This window comes from Trichechus manatus, unplaced genomic scaffold (genome assembly GCF_000243295.1).
Source record: "Trichechus manatus latirostris isolate Lorelei unplaced genomic scaffold, TriManLat1.0 scaffold00076, whole genome shotgun sequence".
Taxonomy (NCBI): Eukaryota; Metazoa; Chordata; class Mammalia; order Sirenia; family Trichechidae; genus Trichechus; species Trichechus manatus.
Genome location: NW_004444012.1, coordinates 12,794,238 through 12,811,921, shown reverse-complemented (window position 1 = coordinate 12,811,921; position 17,684 = coordinate 12,794,238). Strand labels below are relative to the sequence as shown.

The window sequence follows — 17,684 nt, the reverse complement described above, 5'->3', positions numbered from 1 at the left end:
GATGATCAAGTAAAGAACAAGCTTTATTGCACATTTCATTCTCCGAGAAAGGGACAGGGCGCTATAGAAACCACCCTCCTCCAATCTAAAGTGCAAGCTGAAGTGTGAGTGCCATGTGATACTCTGCAAAGGAAAACAGTGGAGGATCTTCCGAAGGCCTCTGAACCAGCCAGGCTGCTGGAGCAGCTGAGATGGTGATGAGGTGATTTGTTTGTACACAAAGATGCATGTAGACTTGTTGATGAGTTGATCAGTGTGGTCGAAGGTAGGCACACCTATAAATCCAGGGTTAAGGCAGTGCCTCTCTGGCCTGGCAGGTTCCAGAGAGCACGGAACAACGCCTCCGTATTCCAGTCTGCCTAGGCCACTGCCCAGGCTGGCCTCACAGGCTTCTAGGAGACTCAGCAGGGAAAGGTGCCTGCTAGTATACCCCCTTCACTCTGCTGGTTGGAGAGGTGGCCAGAAAGGACTGACTGACTTCTACTCCCAACAGAATCAGGAAATCCAGAGGAATATCGTTTCCATCAATCTAACCAAGACCCAGTATGTTATTGTTGTTAGGTGCCGTTGAGTCGATTCCAACTCATAACGACCCTATTGTGACAGAACAGAACTGCCCCATAGGGTTTTCAAGGCTCTAATCTTTATGGGAGTAGATTGCCAGGTCTTTCTCTCGTGGAGCCACTGGGTGAGTTTGAACCGCCAACCTATCAGTTAGCAGCCGAGCACTTAACCATTGTGCCACCAGGGCTCCAGACCCAACATAATGGTTGCTTAAACAAAGATGAAACTTGTATGGTTGCTCTGATCTGTGAAGTTGTCAGTCTTCTAGGTTCCTTCTGTCTTCTTGCTCCACCAGCTCTAGGGTGGTACCCTCATTTACATGATCCAAAATGGCCACAGGCGGCCAACTAAAAATTGATTACTAGGGGAAAGAAAGGGAAAATTGCTTTGAGGACAGCCACTAGTCTCTGGCACGCCAAGACAACCAAAGTCCAGCCCTGCAGCATGAAACCAAAGGAAAACAAAAAACAGTGTCTCATAGCATGTAGAAACAAAAGAGCTTTTTACATACTCCAGATAACAGACTTAAAAATCAGGCTTTTTGAGCTCAGAGCATTGGATGCCAACAATCCATAGTTCCTGCATCAGTGCATGAAAAACTCCAGTCAGGATGCCTGTCCTGAACAATACAGCACACATTATATATAAATGCGGTGGTACTCACGGCCACGGATTTTTTTCAAACAAACTGGACAAGTTTTAGTATATTTAAGGGAGTTGCAGAGGCACTGACTACAGAAGATGTGGCCACATTCTGTAGAATAGATGCATCGTCCACTCTGTTCAATCTCTGAATACCCATCCATGCAAATTCGACACCAGATATAACCAGGTAGTGGGTAACTTAAAGTTTCTCCTTCCAGGGCATTGTGGTGGACACTGCTGATCACATACACATCTCTGTCCCTCACCAATCCTTCCTCATCACTGCTCACCACACAGCTGACAGTCTGGCCTTCAGGTGGCCTTGCGTTTCTTCTTGGCCTCCTCCTTTCTTCAGTAATCACAACGGAGTCATTTTGAGTTAGATCAATCACCGTGGGTTCTAAAGATTCACAGGTGAGGTCAACTACTTCATCCCCATCACTTTCCCTGAGTTCTATCAGTTCTGCTTCCAAGGCCATCGCAGGAGTTGGGCCTCCCTCCCCAGCTGGTTTATGGGCTTGTCTGGAATTGACCATACTACCACCATGACACATTCTTGTATTCATTGTGCTTTTTGGATCCAGCCTTCAAAGAAGTAAGAGATTTGTGCCAAAGTTTACAATGAATGTTAAAGTCCTTAATGTCTCGCAACTGTTGTTGGTCACTCTCTGGCTTACACAAGAATCTAGAGCCCAGATTTTCTAGTATCTCTGAACTCTGATCCTGGTCCTAGTCCTCTGTCTTCACTTCCACAACTGCTGTGCTCCCACAGGGGGTGAATCTTCTGGGAGCCACTGATGAGACAACTCAATCTGAATTTTTACCTGAAAAAGTGAGAGAAAAATGAAGCTTTAGTAATATTTAAGATTGACAGTAATATGTATAAAAATATAGTTATGTATATATATATATGTTTATATATAATGTATATGGAAATTTTTTTTGATAGTTATGCATTTTAACAAAGTTTGGAGACCACTGCTCTTGACACTGAGTGCCCCTCCCTACTCCATATCCTGATGTGAGTGGGAGAAGGAGAAGCTCCAGGGGTGCTCACATGAAGAGAAGCACCAAGGAAGGGCCACCACTTCATCCAGGAGTCATTATAGGGATCTCAAGGAAGCACTTCTTTTTGTAAAGTAAAAATGGAGAAAGCAAAAAGCTCTTTGCACATTTGAGTTTTTAATAAGAAATGAACCATTTAGTCCACAAAGAGGTTCATCTTGCCCAGGATTCCCTCTCTAGCAGAGGCAACAATGGAATTTTAAAGAGATTTATCCCAGATTCTGTTCTAGGAAAGAATAGGTGGAGAGTTCAAGCATGAGCCAGAGAGACTTGGTTTGCGTCTGGGCTCTGTGACTTTTGGACATGTGACTTAGATAGTTGTTTGAGTTCTCAAAATCTCAGCACATAAATCCTTTATAAAAACTAATTCTTTTTGTAATTAAAAAATAATGCATATACATGGTTAAAAAAAATCACAGTGAAAGGTATGGCTCCCACCTTGGATGCCCACTCCCCCATTCTTCCCAGAGGCAACCATTACCAGTGTATTGTGTATCTACCAAAGATATTAAATACAGAACATGTATTACTTTGATACACTTTTTATACATAAACTCTACTTAAAATTTGGAATTGTGTTAACCATTGTCATAGGGCAACATTTGTAGTAACTGTTAAATGAGAAACTATTTTGTTCTGTAAGCCTTCATCTTAAGTGAAAATATACAGCACAATTGGAAGAGCGTAGTCAATGTCACTGAACTGTGTATGTAGAAATTTTTGAAACGGTGTATCTTTGGCTATGTGTATTTTCCCCAAAAAAAAAAAGGTTGAGAAGTTAGAGGGTTAATATGTCATGGGGTTGTTAACCAATGTCGTAAAACAACACGTGTACTACTGTTTCATGAGAAACTATTTGTTCTGTAAGCCTTCACCTGAAGTACAATAAAATATTAAAAAAAAAAATTTGGAATTGTGATCAGAAACTGTACCTACTGTTACCAATAACATCAATAATGGTGTTAAGTTACATTTTGCATTCATTTAGATAAATATATTTTAAATAAATAAAACACTTTATTCCACATATATTAAAAACACAACCGAAAAACCCAACCTCATAGGGAGTTATGAGGAACAAATCAGAGTTTCTAGCACACTGGCAAATATAAAGTAGGCACTCCAAAAATGTCCTCTGTCCCCCACTTTGGTAGTTATAGTTGTCTTGGATCACCCTAGTCATTGGCTTTTATGAATTCTCCCATCTCAGTAAGCTTTCACCTTTTGAGATTTGAAAGGAGAAAAACTTATTCTATTTTGGAAAGTAGCAATTGGAAGCCAAACAGATTTCCAACTAAGAGAACCAGGCCACTGACAATCACATACACAAAGGTCTATTCTATAGAAGTGCCCCCAGGAGAAGACCCAGGGCCTTCGAGGATATTACATGGAAAGATGAAGCTGGAAGATTTATTAAAAACTTCACGAATACAAGTGCCATCAAGGGCAGCTAAACAGAGAAATCCTGGGCACACCCACATGCACTGCCCATGGGCTAGATTCTGGAGTCAAGCCTGGCTTTGAATCAAAACTCTAGCTCTGATTCCCTGTTTGACCCTGGTGAATTGTCTCATCGGAAGGCATAATAACACCTTCCTTCTAGAATGGTAGTGAGAGTTAAATGACATAAACATGTAAAGCCTCTAGCACCTGGTAAGATCTCACTCAAAGGGAACCTTTTCTTTTTTTGAACATTTTATTGTGCTTTAGGTGAAAGTTTGGACCTCTGGTGGCACAGTGGTTAAGAGCTACGGTGAGCTACAGCTGCTAATCAAAAGATCAGCAGTTCAAATCCACCGCGGCTCCTTGGAAACCCTGTGGGGCCAATCTACTGTCCTATAGGGTCGTTATAAATTGGAATCAATGCAGCAGCAATGGTGGGTTAGGTGAAAGCTTACACAGCAAATCAGTTTCCCATTCAATAATTCATACACAAATTGTTCCATGACACTGGCTGCAGTCCCCATAATGTGTCAGCACTCTCCCCATTTCTACTCTGGGTTCCCCTTTTCCATTCGTCTGGTTTCCCTGCCCCTTCTCATCTTTGATTTTGGGCAAATGTTGACCTTTTGGTCTCATATAATTTATTGCTCTAAACAGCACATTCCTCATGTGTGTTATTGTTTATTTTATAGGCCAGTCTATTATTTGTCCGAAAGGTGTCCTCCGGGAGTGGTGTCAGTTCCAAGCTGGAAGGCTGTCTTAGGGCAATAGTCTTGGGGCTTCCTCCAGTCTCTGGTCTTTATGAACTTGAATTTTGTTCTACATTTTTCTCCCACTCTAACCAGGATCCTCTATTGTGATCCTGGTCAAACCAGTTGGTAGTGGTAGCTGGGCACCATCTAGTTCTTCTGGTCTCAGGTTAGAGGAGGCTGTGGTTCATGTGGGCCATTGCTTCCTTGAGGCTTTGGTTTTCTTTATTCTTCTTTGCTTTAGACGGGAAGAGACCAATAGTTGTGTCTTAGATGGTCGCCTGAAAGCTTTTAAGACCCCAGACGCTATTCACCAAACTAGGACGTAGAATATAATCTTTATGAACTATGTTATACCAATTGACCTAGATGTCCTCCGAGACTATGGTCCTTAGCCCTCAATCCCTGTAACAGCCCTGCGAGGAGTTTGGTTATATCTAAGAAGTTTCCATAACTGTGCCCCTATGTGTTCTATTATGTATATGAATATACATGCAGCATATACAAATATGTATGTAGAAATGTCCATAACTATACCTATATATATGCATGTAGGTGTACTCCCATATGACCTCCCACACCTATTTAGCATACAGATCTACCTATGTATCTATTCACAAATAATTGTCATTACTGTTGTTGCAGGATTATATACGTTATAGGATTTACCATAGTTGCCCTTTATTCTTGCATACCTCTCAGTGTCTTCCTTTGCCTTGGTCACTTTGTGCCGACTTCCCCTGTATTACAGTATTGCCTTTCCCTTCACCAGAATTAACATGCGTCTGCTATCTAGTTAGTGATTCTCCCTCCCTCCCCCTCCCACCCCTGGTAGCCATCAAAGAATGTTTCTTTCTATGTGTAAACCTATTTTTGACTTTTTATAATATTGGTCTCATACAATATTTGTCCTTTGTGATTGACTTATTTCACTCAGCATAATGTCCTCCAGATTCATCCATGTTGTGATGTTTCGCAGATTCATCATTCTTCTTTATCACTGCATAGTATTTGATTGTGTGTATGTACCACTGTTTATCCATTTGTCCGTTGATGAGCACTAAGGTTGTTTCTCTTTTTACTGTTGTGAATAATGCTGCAATGAACATGGGTGTGCATATGTCTATTCATGTCACAGCTGTTATTTCTCTAGGATATATACCTAGGAGTGGATTGCTGGCTTATATGGTGTCTCTACTTCTAGCTTTTTTTAAGGAAGCACCATACCATTTTCCATAGTGGTTGTACCCTTTTACAATCCCACCAGCAGTGTATAAGAGTTCCAATCTCCCCACAACCTCACCAACATCTGTTGTTTTCTGTTTTTTGATCCATGCCATTATTGCCAGGGTGAAGGGAACTTTTTATTACCATCACAGGGGAGATGAAATGTCAACAGATGAGTTAATGGATTGAGAAAGCACTTTGTAAACCATAAGCTGCCCCCCCACCTCAAACCATATATAAAAATTAACTAAATAGATCTAAGTCCTAAATTTAAGAGTTAAAACTATAAAAGTCTTGAGAAAAACAGGTGAAAATCTTCATGACTTTGGAATAGACACTTTTTTTAGATGTGACACCAAAAGTACAAGTGATTAAAAAATAGATAAATTGGACTTAGTCAAAATTCTAAAAAAAAAAACAAACACTTTTGTGCTGCAAACAATACCATCAAGAAAGTGAAAATACAACCCACAGAATGGGAGAAAATATTTGCAAATCATATATCTGATAAGGGACTTGTATCCAGAATATGTTCCTGGGTGGTGCAGATGGTTATCCTGCTCTGCTGCAAAGTGAAAGACTGGAGGCCTGAGTCCACTCAGAAGTGCCTCAGAGGAAGCGCCTGGAGATCTACTTCCAAAAATCAGTCATTGAAAACTCCATGGAGCACAGTTTTACTCTGACACTCATGGGGTTGCCATGAGTCGGAATCAACTTGATGGCTACTGGTACTGGTATCCAGAAGATATAAAGAACTCATACAACTCAATATAAAAAGACAAATAGCCCAACTAAAAATAAGCAAAGGATCTAAATAGATATTTCTCCAAAGAAGATATGCAAATGGACAATAAATACATGAAAAGATGTTCAATATCATTAGCCATTAAGGAAATGCAAATCAAACCATAATGAGATACCATTTCACACCCAACAGGATGACTGTATTCAAAAAGACAGATAATAAGTGGTAGCAAGGATATAGAGAAATTGGAACTCTTATACATTGCTGGTGGGAATGTAAAATGGTGCAGTAGCTTTGGAAAACAGTCTGGTAGTCCCTCAAAAGGTTAAACATAGAGCTACTGTCTTAGTTATCTAATGCTGCTATGACAGAAATAACCACAAGCAATGGCTTTAACAGAGAGAAATTTATTCTCTCACAGTTTAGGATGCTAGAAGTCCAGATTTAGGGTGCCAGCTCCAGGGGCAGGCTTTCTCTCTCTGTTGGCTCTGAGGAAAGGTCCCTGTCTTCAAACGTCCCCTGGTCTAGGAGTTTCTGAGCGCAGGGACTCCAGGGCCAAAGGACGTGCTCTGCTCCCAGCTCTTCATTCTTGGTGGTAGGAGGTCCCTCTCTTCTCTGCTTGATTCTCTCTTTTATATCTCAAAAAAAGAATGACTCAGGATAGAACCTAATCTGTAGATTGAGTCCTGCTTCATTAACATAACTGCCTCCAATCCTGCCTCATTAAGTCATAGAGGTTAGGATTTATGACATGAGGATAATCACATCAGATCACAAAATGGTGGACAACTACAGAATACTGGGAATCATGGCCTACCCAAGTTGAGACAGATTTTTGGGGGACACAATTCAAGCCACAACAGTTACCATATGACCCAGCAATTTGACTCCTAGATATACACCCAACAAAAATGAAAACATAGGTACACACAGAAAGTTGCATATAAATGTTCATAGCAGCATTATTCATAATAGCCAAAGAGTAGGAACAACCCAAATGCCCATTAACGGATGGATAAACAAAGTGTGGTATACCACACAATGAGTATTATTCAGCAATAAAAAGGAATGAAGTACTGATACATGCTACAACGTGGATGATCTTTGAAAACATGTTAAGTGAGAAGCAAGTCATAAAAAGACCACATATCATATGACTCCAATTATATGAAACGTCCAGAATAGCCAAATCGAATGAGACACAGTTAGAATGGACTCAACAGCACTGGATTTGATTTGGGGTTTAGGCCTAGGGAATTGGGGATTGGGGAGAAATGGGGAGTGAATGCTACTAGGTACATGGTTTCCTTTTGAAGTGATGCCAATGTTCCTAAACTGACTGTGGTGATGGTTGCACAACTCTGAATATACTAGACACCGCAGAGTTGTATATTTTAAATGGGCGAATTGTATGGTATGCAAAAAGTTCAATAAAGCTTTTACCAAAACAAACACGTAAACTGCCATAGAAATGCTACAGAAACCGTTATGATACCGCCGGAATTTAGACGCAAGCCCTAGAACCTGGTCAGGAAGGGTTAAGCCCGTGAGCGAACTGGGTGGAAGCTGGATAAGTGCGCAATGCTCAGCCCTCCACCTGACGCCCATGTACTTATCTAGACAGAGCTCCCCTCGGACCCCGCGGACACCTGCCTCTCGCCGGACCACAGCCTTAGACTGTTTGCCTTTCGGACCTGCTTGCCTCTGCTCCCTTCCGCCGCTCCCGAGGAAAGAGAGCCCCCGGGACCAGGCCGTGCCGCTTGGAAAGCAACACTCCCGGCCCCACCCATCCACCCAACAGCTCACAGTGACCTAGATACTTTGTGCCGTTCGGCCCAATCCTACCCCGGCAGCCTTCCGGCGAGAAGAGAGCAGGAAGCGTGCGCCTCAGCGGCTCGCCACTTCCCGGCCTCTCCGCGGCTTCCCAGTCCCGGACCTAGCCCCGAGTGAGCCAGACGAGGGCCCGGCTACACCGGACCAGGGCCTGGAAGGAGAACTGGTGGATAGAGGGGGAGAAGCAGAGGGAGGGGACACTCACGGTGGTCGTACCCAGGCCGGCAGGACAACCCACCAAGCAGAGCCAAAGCTACCAAGAGGGGCGTCGCGGCGCAAACACCCACCGACAGGAGGGAAAAAACGCTGGGTTTCCCCCCACCCACCCCCTTTAAATCCGCTTTTATAGTTTCTCAACTGCCCAGTCAAACCCCGAGCTCACAGTGGTTCGTCACCAGTATCTGGGCAAAAGCGCAGATGCAGGTTAGAAAAGGGGACTTTCCCGTCCTTAGTTTCCACTTCCTCGGAAGCCTGGTGCTTTCCGAGAAAGGGAAGGGGCCGGTTTTTTTTTTTTTTAATCACTTGTCCTTAACTCAGCAAAACCCTACTCTCTAGACCAGTGGTTCTCCATGGGGCAGTACGTCTACGTAGGGGTCATTCTGGAAATTTGTGGGGCTATTTTTGGTCGTTCGAATTTTGAGGTCGCAAGGAGTATTTGGGAGCTGAGAGCCAGGAGTCCCAAAACTTTGGAATTCCTCCCCTACGTGTACACACACACACACACACACACACACACACACACACACACACACACACACACACACACACACACACGCGCGCGCGAGAGAGAGAATGTATGAAAAACCTGCTTATAATCTGAGTTTACAATCACATGTAAAAACGTTTTCTTTTTCAATTATTTTAATTTATTCTTTGAATATTTATTGACCATGCATTATGAGCCCTGGTGGCACAGTGGTTGAAGCGCTCGACTGCTAACCAGAAGATTGATGGTTCGAACCCTCCAGCCGCTCCTTGGAAACCCTATGGGGCAGTTCTACTCTGTCCTATAGAGTCACTATGAGTCGGAATCAACCGGACGACAACAGGTTACTGTGTGCCAGGTCTATATCCACTGAACTTTCCAGGAATGCAACTACTAAGCAAATCAAAGGAAGATATATTTTGGCTTTTGGTTTGCTTGGTTTTGGAATTTTACCTAAAGATTTTCACCATTTCAGAGAATCACGCCAAAGCCAGAAATACTATATCTAAATAAGCCATCAGTATAGCACACCTCTCAGTCTTCAATGGTTTACAGAGGCCCTGGGCCGGTTGGTTAGTAAAAAAGGGCACTACAAAACAGTTGTTATAAAAAGGAGGGTGTTGGGTCTGATTGGAGTTGAAATCTCTAACCTGCATTGCAGTCCTGGGGACTGGGCTCACCTCAGTCTGCCGAGCTTGAGCTTGGGCACTCACTCCCCATCCTAGAAATCTAGCAGCTGAGGCTACAGTACACAAGCGACTTGCTTACCTTGCCATCGCCAGCTAGTGTTGAGAACCCTATATTTTACATGTAAATAACTGAGGCTGGGAAAGGTTAAGAGAGATGGAAGAGGATGAAGCATGACTGAGAGAGGACTGGAAGGTTCTGAGAATACAATTATGTTTCATTAATTCCCTGGGCTTTACCTCCAGACTAGCCTTAGAGAGCTGTCCAGAGTGAGTCTTGTTTCCTAAAGCCCTTTAGGGAAAGGAATTCTAGGTTTCTTTTTCCACCAGCTCACTGCCAAGAAGTTTTCCCTTATACAGTGGAACCTGTGAGAGCTGGAACTCGAGCCGACTGCCTTGTTTTTCCGAATCTTGCAAGTTCTCCACCTTTGACAGGGCACAGCCTTACCACTTTTTCTGTCTCTCGTTTTAGTGGAAAATATTTGAGTTTTCCTCCTCTGACAGGTTTCCACCTTACACAGGTTCTGGCTTTCTCAGGTTTTACTGATCTTCCTATTGTGGTTTTAGCTAATTTTCTTTGTTCTACTGATCTGTGGAAACAAAGAAACACTGTATGTAAAAGCAATGCCTAGAGCTTTATGTTTTACAGAGCCCTTCTCATCTCATATTCTTCTCAGAACAGCGGTGGAGCAGACCTGGCACAGAGTAGACACTCCATAACCTTTATGACATAGGAATAATTATCCCATTTTATTGGTATACTGACAAAGGTCAAGGTAGTAATATGACTTTTCTAATTCCTTTTGTGGAATTGGGACTCAAACTCAGGTCTGAGTCCAATGACTGTCACATTTTAATACTAAGCCATGTCGGGTTAGAGTAGATTCTGACTCATAGCAACCTTATAGGACAGAGTAGAACCGCCCGTAGGGTTTCCAAGGAGCGGCTGGTGGATTCAAACTGATGACCTTTTGGTTAGCAGCTGTCATGGATTGAATTGTGTCCCCAAAAAATATGTGTATCAATTTGGTTAGGCCGCAATTCCCAGTATTGTGTGATTGGCCACCATTTTGTCATATGATGTGATTTTCCTATGTGTTGTAAATCTATCTCTGTGATGTTAATGAGATGGGATTAGTGGCAGTTATGTTAATGAAGCAGAAATCAGTCTACAAGATTAAGTTATATCTTGTCAATCTCTTTTGAGATATAAAAGAGAGAAGTGAGCAGAGACATGGGGACCTCATACCACCAAGAAGCAAGAGCCAGGAGAATAGTGCATCCTTTGGACCTGGGGTCCCTGCGTTGAAAAGCTTCTAGACCAGAGGAAACTTCATGACAAGGACCTTCCTCCAGAGCTGACAGAGAGAGCCTTCCCCTGGAGCTGACACCCTGAATTTGGACTTTTAGTCTACTAGATTGTGAGAGAATAAATTTATGTTTGGTGAAGCCATCCGCTTGTGGTATTTCTGTTATAGCAGCACTAGGTGACTAAGACAGCAGCCAAGCTTTTAACCACTGAGCCACCAGGGCTCCACTTTAATGCTAGCCTCTTAGAAAATTAGAATTTTAGTGAGAATTTGGCATCGCATGTGCTGTGCACCCAGCACAGGAAGTTAAACAGGACACTCACAGTAGTTGACTGATGCCCCACCCAGATCCCAGCTTTTGCATATTTTGCTGCTGACAGCTAGCACCTGCATATTACCCTCAGACACAGAAAGCTGGAAGTACGTTCGGAGTTTTGTGTTTCACCCCACCCTCACCCCTGGGCAGCTTAAGGCCAAAGGCAGGCTGATGGGGAGTACCAAAGCCCAGCTCATTGGCTTTGAGGCTTTGTTCTAGAACTCCCCTTGGGAGCAGGCTGAGTGCCTGCTTCCCCACTCCCTTACTGGTTTCTCCTGGAACCCTTTCTTAGTAAGGCACTTGCACCCAAATCCTTTGCTCAGGGCCTGCTTCTGTAAGAACCTGACCTAAGATACCATTGACTCTTCAGTTGATGAAAATGGCAGCACTTACAGACAGCTAAGGCTACCTAGGAAGCCACTTCAAACAACACTGTCATTGGTTTGGTTTTTTTTTTTTTTTTCTGGGTGAAAACAGTAAGAAGAGGAAGTGGTTTATGGAGGAGTGGAGGGTAGACATCCCGAACATCACTGCAGGTTTCACTTGGGCTTGTGTGTTTCAGCAAAGAGAGAAATAGCTCCTCAGTTTCTTGAGAAAGAAATGTAATAGGTTCTATTTTCAACTTTTTAATCATCTATGTTTTGGAGGACCAAAGAAGACAAATAATTCTGCACCCAGTAAAAGGAGCTAATCCACGTACAAACTTTAATGCATAGTAAGTGCTTCATACATGATCAACTGTTATTTTTAATGATATCTACTCGTTGTTTTTGTTTTGTTTCTATCAGCCCTGCTTGTAGCTCTCCAAAGTATGAGAATAGTTTTTATGCTTAAGGTTTCACATCAAGGTATTCACAGATACTTTATTATTTCTTTTAAGATATTTAGGACCCAAAATGTTAATGTTTAATTTTTTTTCTAAAAGCCTGGAGTCCAGGAAGCGACAGGCTAATTTTTGCCACTAAAAACCTGATGACAACATCATAGACTTTTTTTAAAAATTATTTTATTTTATTAAAGAAAAACCTTAACTTTTACCTCAAGGGTTCATAAGAAAGACAACTAAAAAGCAACAGGCCAATGATATTGTGGAACTGGTTGTTGACAAAAACTAAAAAAGACAGCATTTACCAGTTCTCTGAATTATTTTTTTTTTAATTTTTTTAATGTAGTTTAAGTGAAAGTTTACAGTTCGAGTGAGTCTCTCATACAATAACTTATACACACATTGTTATGTGACCCTAATTGCTCTCCCTATACTGTGACAGCACACTCCTCCTTTCTGCCCCTAATTTCCCGTGTCCATTCAACCAGCTCCTGACCCTCTCTGCCTTCTAATCTCACCTCTGAACAGAAGCCGCCCGTTTAATCTCATATATTTACTTGAGCTAAGAAGCACACTCTTCACGAGTATCATTTTGATGTCCCACAGTCCAGTCCAATCTTTGTCTGAAGAGTTGGCCTCGGGAATTATTTTAGTTCTGGGTTAACAGAGAGTCTGGGAGCCATGCTCTCTGGGGTTCCTCCAGTCTCAGTCAGACCATTAAGTCTGGTCTTCTTACTAGAATTTCAGTTCTGCACCCCACCTTTCTCCTGCTCCATCAGGGAGTCTCTGTTGTGTTCCCTGTCAGGGTGGTCATTGGTGGTAGCCAGGCACCATCTAGTTCTTCTGGTCTCAGGCTGATGCAGTCTCTGGTTTATGTGGCCCTTTCTGCCTCTTGCGCTAATACTTTCCTGGTGTCTTTGGTGTTCTTCATTCTCCTTTACTCCAGGTGGTTGGGACAAATTGATGCATCTTAGATGGCCACTTGCTAGCTTTTAAGACCCCAGACACCACTCACCAAAGTAGGATGCAGAACATTTTCTTAATAAACTTTGTTATGCCAGTTGAGCTAGATGTCCCCTGAAAGCATGGTCCCCAGACCCCCACCCCTGCTACTCTGTCCCTTGAAGTGTTTGATTGTATTCAGGAAACTTCTTAGCTTTGGTTTAGTCCAGTTTTGCTAACTTCCCCCGTAGTGTGTGGTGTCCTTCCCTTCACCTAGGATAATTCTTGTCTACTATCTAGTTAGTGAATAACCCTTACCCTCCCTCCCCACCCTCGTAACCATCAAAGAATGTTTTCTTCTGTGTTTAAACCTTTTCTTGAGTTCTTGTAATAGTGGCCTTATACAATATTTGACCTTCTGTGACTGACTAAATTCACTCAGAATGATGCCTTCCAGATTCCTCCGTGTTATGTTTCACAGATTCATCATTGTTCTTTATCGTTGTGCAGTATTCCATTGTGTGAATATACCATAATTTGTTTAGGACGCCTAGGTTGTTTACATCTTTTTGCTGTCGTGAACAGTGCTGCAATGAACATGGTTGTACATATAGCTATTCATGTGACAGCTTTTATTTCTCTAGGATATATTCCAAGGAGCAGGATTGCTAGATCATATGGTACTTCTATTTCTAGCTTTCTACGGAAGTGCCAAATCGATTTCCAAAGTGGTTGTACCATTTTACATTTCCACCAACAGTGTAGTTCTCTGAATTATTTTTACTTATGACATGTTTTCATTAGAAGGAGCCCTGGTGGTGCAGTGGTTAAAATGACCCACTACTAAATGAAAGACCGGCAGTTCAAAACCACCATTGGCTCTGCGGGAGAAAGATGTGGCCGTCTGCTCCCATAGAGATTTACAGCTTTGGAAACCCTACGGGGTTGTTATAAGTCAGAATCGACTCGACAGCAGTGGATTTGGTTTTCATTAGCGTCTTAGTCATCTAGTGCTGCTATAACAGAAACACCACAAGTGGATGACTTTAACAAAGAGAAGTTTATTCTCTCACAGTCCAGTAGGCTACAAGTCCAAATTCAGGGCATCAGCTCCAAGAGAAGGCTTTCTCTCTCTGTCGTCTCTGGAGGAAGGTCCTTGTGATGCATCACTCTTCCCTTGGTCTGGGAACATCTCAGCACAGGAACCTCAGGTCAAGAGGATGTGCTCTGCTCCTGGCACTGCTTTCTTGGTGGTATGAAGTTCCTATGTGTCTCTGCTCGCTTCTCCCTTTTATATCTCAAAAGAGATTGGCTTAAGACACTATCCAATCTTGTATACATCAGTATAACTGCCACTAATCCATCTTATTAGATCATAGTGATTGAATTTACAACATAAGGAAATCACATCAGATTACAAAATGGTACAAAATCATACAATATGGGGAATCATGACCAGCCAAGTTGACGGATATTTTTGGGGGACACAATTCAATAAATGGCAATTAGAGAGATATAAAATTATTTTTTGAAGTTGTTTTTTTTTAATAAACAGTAATAATAACCACTTTTAAAATCACAAAAATCTCCTTGAAAATTTACCCACCACAAAATGAACACTGACAAGTGTTCCTCTCTGGGTGGTGGGATTAATAAGTCGGGTTTTTTCTTTCTTTCTGCTTGTATAAATTTCCTGCTTTAAAACAAATGAACATGTATGCAAAATAATAAAAGTTAAAAGTACAGAGGCTTGGTGTTGCTATTATACAAAAAAAAAAGTGGGGAAAATAAAAAGGATTTAAGAGGGAAATTGAAGAAGAAGAAAGTATGGAATAAATTCAAGTTCAAATGAGTCTGAATGCACTCAGGTAGGCCTCAGTCTGCAGGTTTCTGAGATGGGCTCATCCAAATAGAAAAGCTAGGACCCCTGGAGAAGAGCAGAGCTACCACCGAATACCTCGTTTGTACCAGGGTCTTTCAAACTATCTAATCCCTTGCTATTTAAAGTGTGGTCCTGGACCCCCAGCATGGGCATAAGAAATGCAGAATCTCAGGCTCCTCCCTAGACTTGAAAACAACCTGCATTTTAATAAGATTTCAGCTGATCTTTACATACCTTAAAAACTGAGCTCCAATCCACAGAACAACCAAGAAGGTAGGTGTTAGTTTACAGGTGAGGAGACTGAGACTCAGAGAGGTAAGATACTTGCCCAAATTCACATGAGCTGAGATTCAAACACTGGTCCATCTGATTCCAAAGGCCTCCTTCTTTCCCCTAGAAAATCACTTTGGGGCACTTTCTGAGGAGCAGTTGGTAGAAGGAGTAATTGAGTGACTTAGAGAACAGGGCAAAGATTAGAAGATTATGAGAAAGTAAGGGAAAGTAGGTAAGCAGGAACCAGCACCAAGATGTGTGGGATTATTTTTGCATTGACATTTCGTGTTGTTTTCTCTGGCAGTAAGTTAATTTGCTTATAATAGGACATTTGGAAAGTACAAAAAAGAATAAAAGAAAATGAGTCCAGTGTGGGGAAGACCCAGATTCTGCCACTCATTTAAAGTGAAATTTCCCTATTTTCCTTAAACGCTCTTCCAGAAGTTCTACTGTTTTTTTAAACTACAAGAGTGGGGTAGGCAGAATAATGCTCTCCCATCTTCCCAAAGATATCCACAACTTAATCTCTGCAACATATAAATATTACTGTACGGTAGAGGGGAATTTAGTTTGCAGATGGCATTAAGGCTGCTAATTATCTGACCTTCAAATAGGGAGATTAGCCTGGATTATCCAGGTGGGCCCAGTGTAATCACCAACCAAACAGTTTCAGTAGAGTCAATTCCAATTCATAGCGACCCCATGTGTGCAGAGTAGAACTATGCTCCATAGAGTTTTCAGTGTTTGATTTTCCCTTCCAAGGCAAGTCTGGGTGGACTCAAACCTCCAACTTCTGGGTTAGCAGCCAAGCACATTTACTCTTTTCACCACCCAGGGACTCCAGTGGAAATACAAGTGTCTTTAAATGGGAAGAGGTAGACTGATGCGATGTAATAAGGACTCAGCCTACAGTTACTGGCTTTGATGATGGAGGAAGAGGGCCACTAACCAAGGAATGCCCACAGCCTCAAGAAGCTGGAAAAGGCAGAGAAATGGATTCTCCCCCAAAGCCTCCAAAGGGAATACAATCCTGTCAACACCTTGATTTTAGCCCAGTGAGACCTGTGTCAGACTTCTAACCTACAGAGCTGTAAGATAGTAAGTTTGTCATGTTTTAAGTCACTAAGTTTGTGGTAATTTGTTACAGAAGCAATAGAAAACTAATACAAAAAGTAGTATGTGAATATATGCCCACTGTTAAGATTCAAATCATATAGAAGAATACTGAATAAAAATCAGTCCGCAGTCATCTGTCTCCCGCCATTTTGCCCCCCTGCCCCTAGGGAAACATTGTTAAGGGTTTGTTGTGTATACTTCTGGTCCTTTTCCTGGAGGTGTGTTCAGCTGAGAATTTGAGTTGAGAATTGCTTTAAGTGAAAAGATTAATATGGTTTGTTTTAATATACACATACATACACAAGCATATACACGTGGGGTCAGAAGTAGCATCTGTTGACAGCACCTGAGGTGCGTTAAGACAGGTAAATGCCGGTGCTGTAAAAGCCCAGGGGCGGTGGTGGTGGGTAAACAGGGTGACTGCCACAGCTGCCAAGATTTGAACACCATCCTTGAGGAATATTACACACAAACCACTAAGTTACAGGCCCAGTTTCATCTCATTTTTCCTGATAGGTCCTTACGTCAACAGAGCAGATCCAGGTTAAAACTACTGAATTCTAACTTGCATTCCTGCATCTTTGGGCTCTCTCCTCCAGAGGCATTTTTTCCCTTTTGCCTTGGTGAACTCCCTTAATCCATGGCTGCCACCTTCCAGCTTTTTCTCACTGTCACTTGCTCCTGGTCAGTTAATGGAAAAAAATGAGATATAAAATAATTTTTTTTAAGTTTTTTTTTTTAATAAACAATAATAATAACCACTTTTAAAATCACAAAAATCTCCTTGAAAAGTTACCCACCACAAAATGAACACTGACAAGTGTTCCTCTCTGGGTGGTGGGATTAATAAGTGGAGTTTTTTCTTTCTTTCTGCTTGTATAAATTTCCTGTCTCTGCAGTTCTAGAACCTGCATCAAATCATATACTTTCTCTGGTTTCTTAGGCCTTTCTAAATTCTTCTTAAAGGGGAATTTAAGGAAATGCAAGAACTGTTTAATAACGATTAAATTTTTAAAACTGTAACAATAAAACTGGAAGTGATATGTCCCCACTGAGAGTCACCTATACACAGTAGGACCCAGGAATCCAAAAGGTGGTCATCTCTGTCATAGAAGACTGAAGGAGTTTGTGATATTTTTTCTTTATTTTCACTATTTAATAATGATGATGGTGGCAGCTTTAGGACAATTCTTCATAAAATCAATGTGTTAAAAGATAATTTAAGGAAAATAGGACCAACACTACAGGCCTTAATACACGGCGTTAACAGGATACAAACCATAACCATCAATGCACAAACCCCAACAGATAAGCTAGATAACTGGGATCTTCTAAAAATCAAACACCTATGCTCTT

At 41.9% G+C, this 17,684-nt stretch overlaps 1 pseudogene; it reads right to left on the bottom strand.

Annotated features, from left to right (window-relative positions):
• Window positions 1-5: 5 nt before the first annotated feature.
• Window positions 6-8,585, bottom strand: LOC111821309 (E3 ubiquitin-protein ligase RNF4 pseudogene; annotated as a pseudogene).
• Window positions 8,586-17,684: the final 9,099 nt, after the last annotated feature.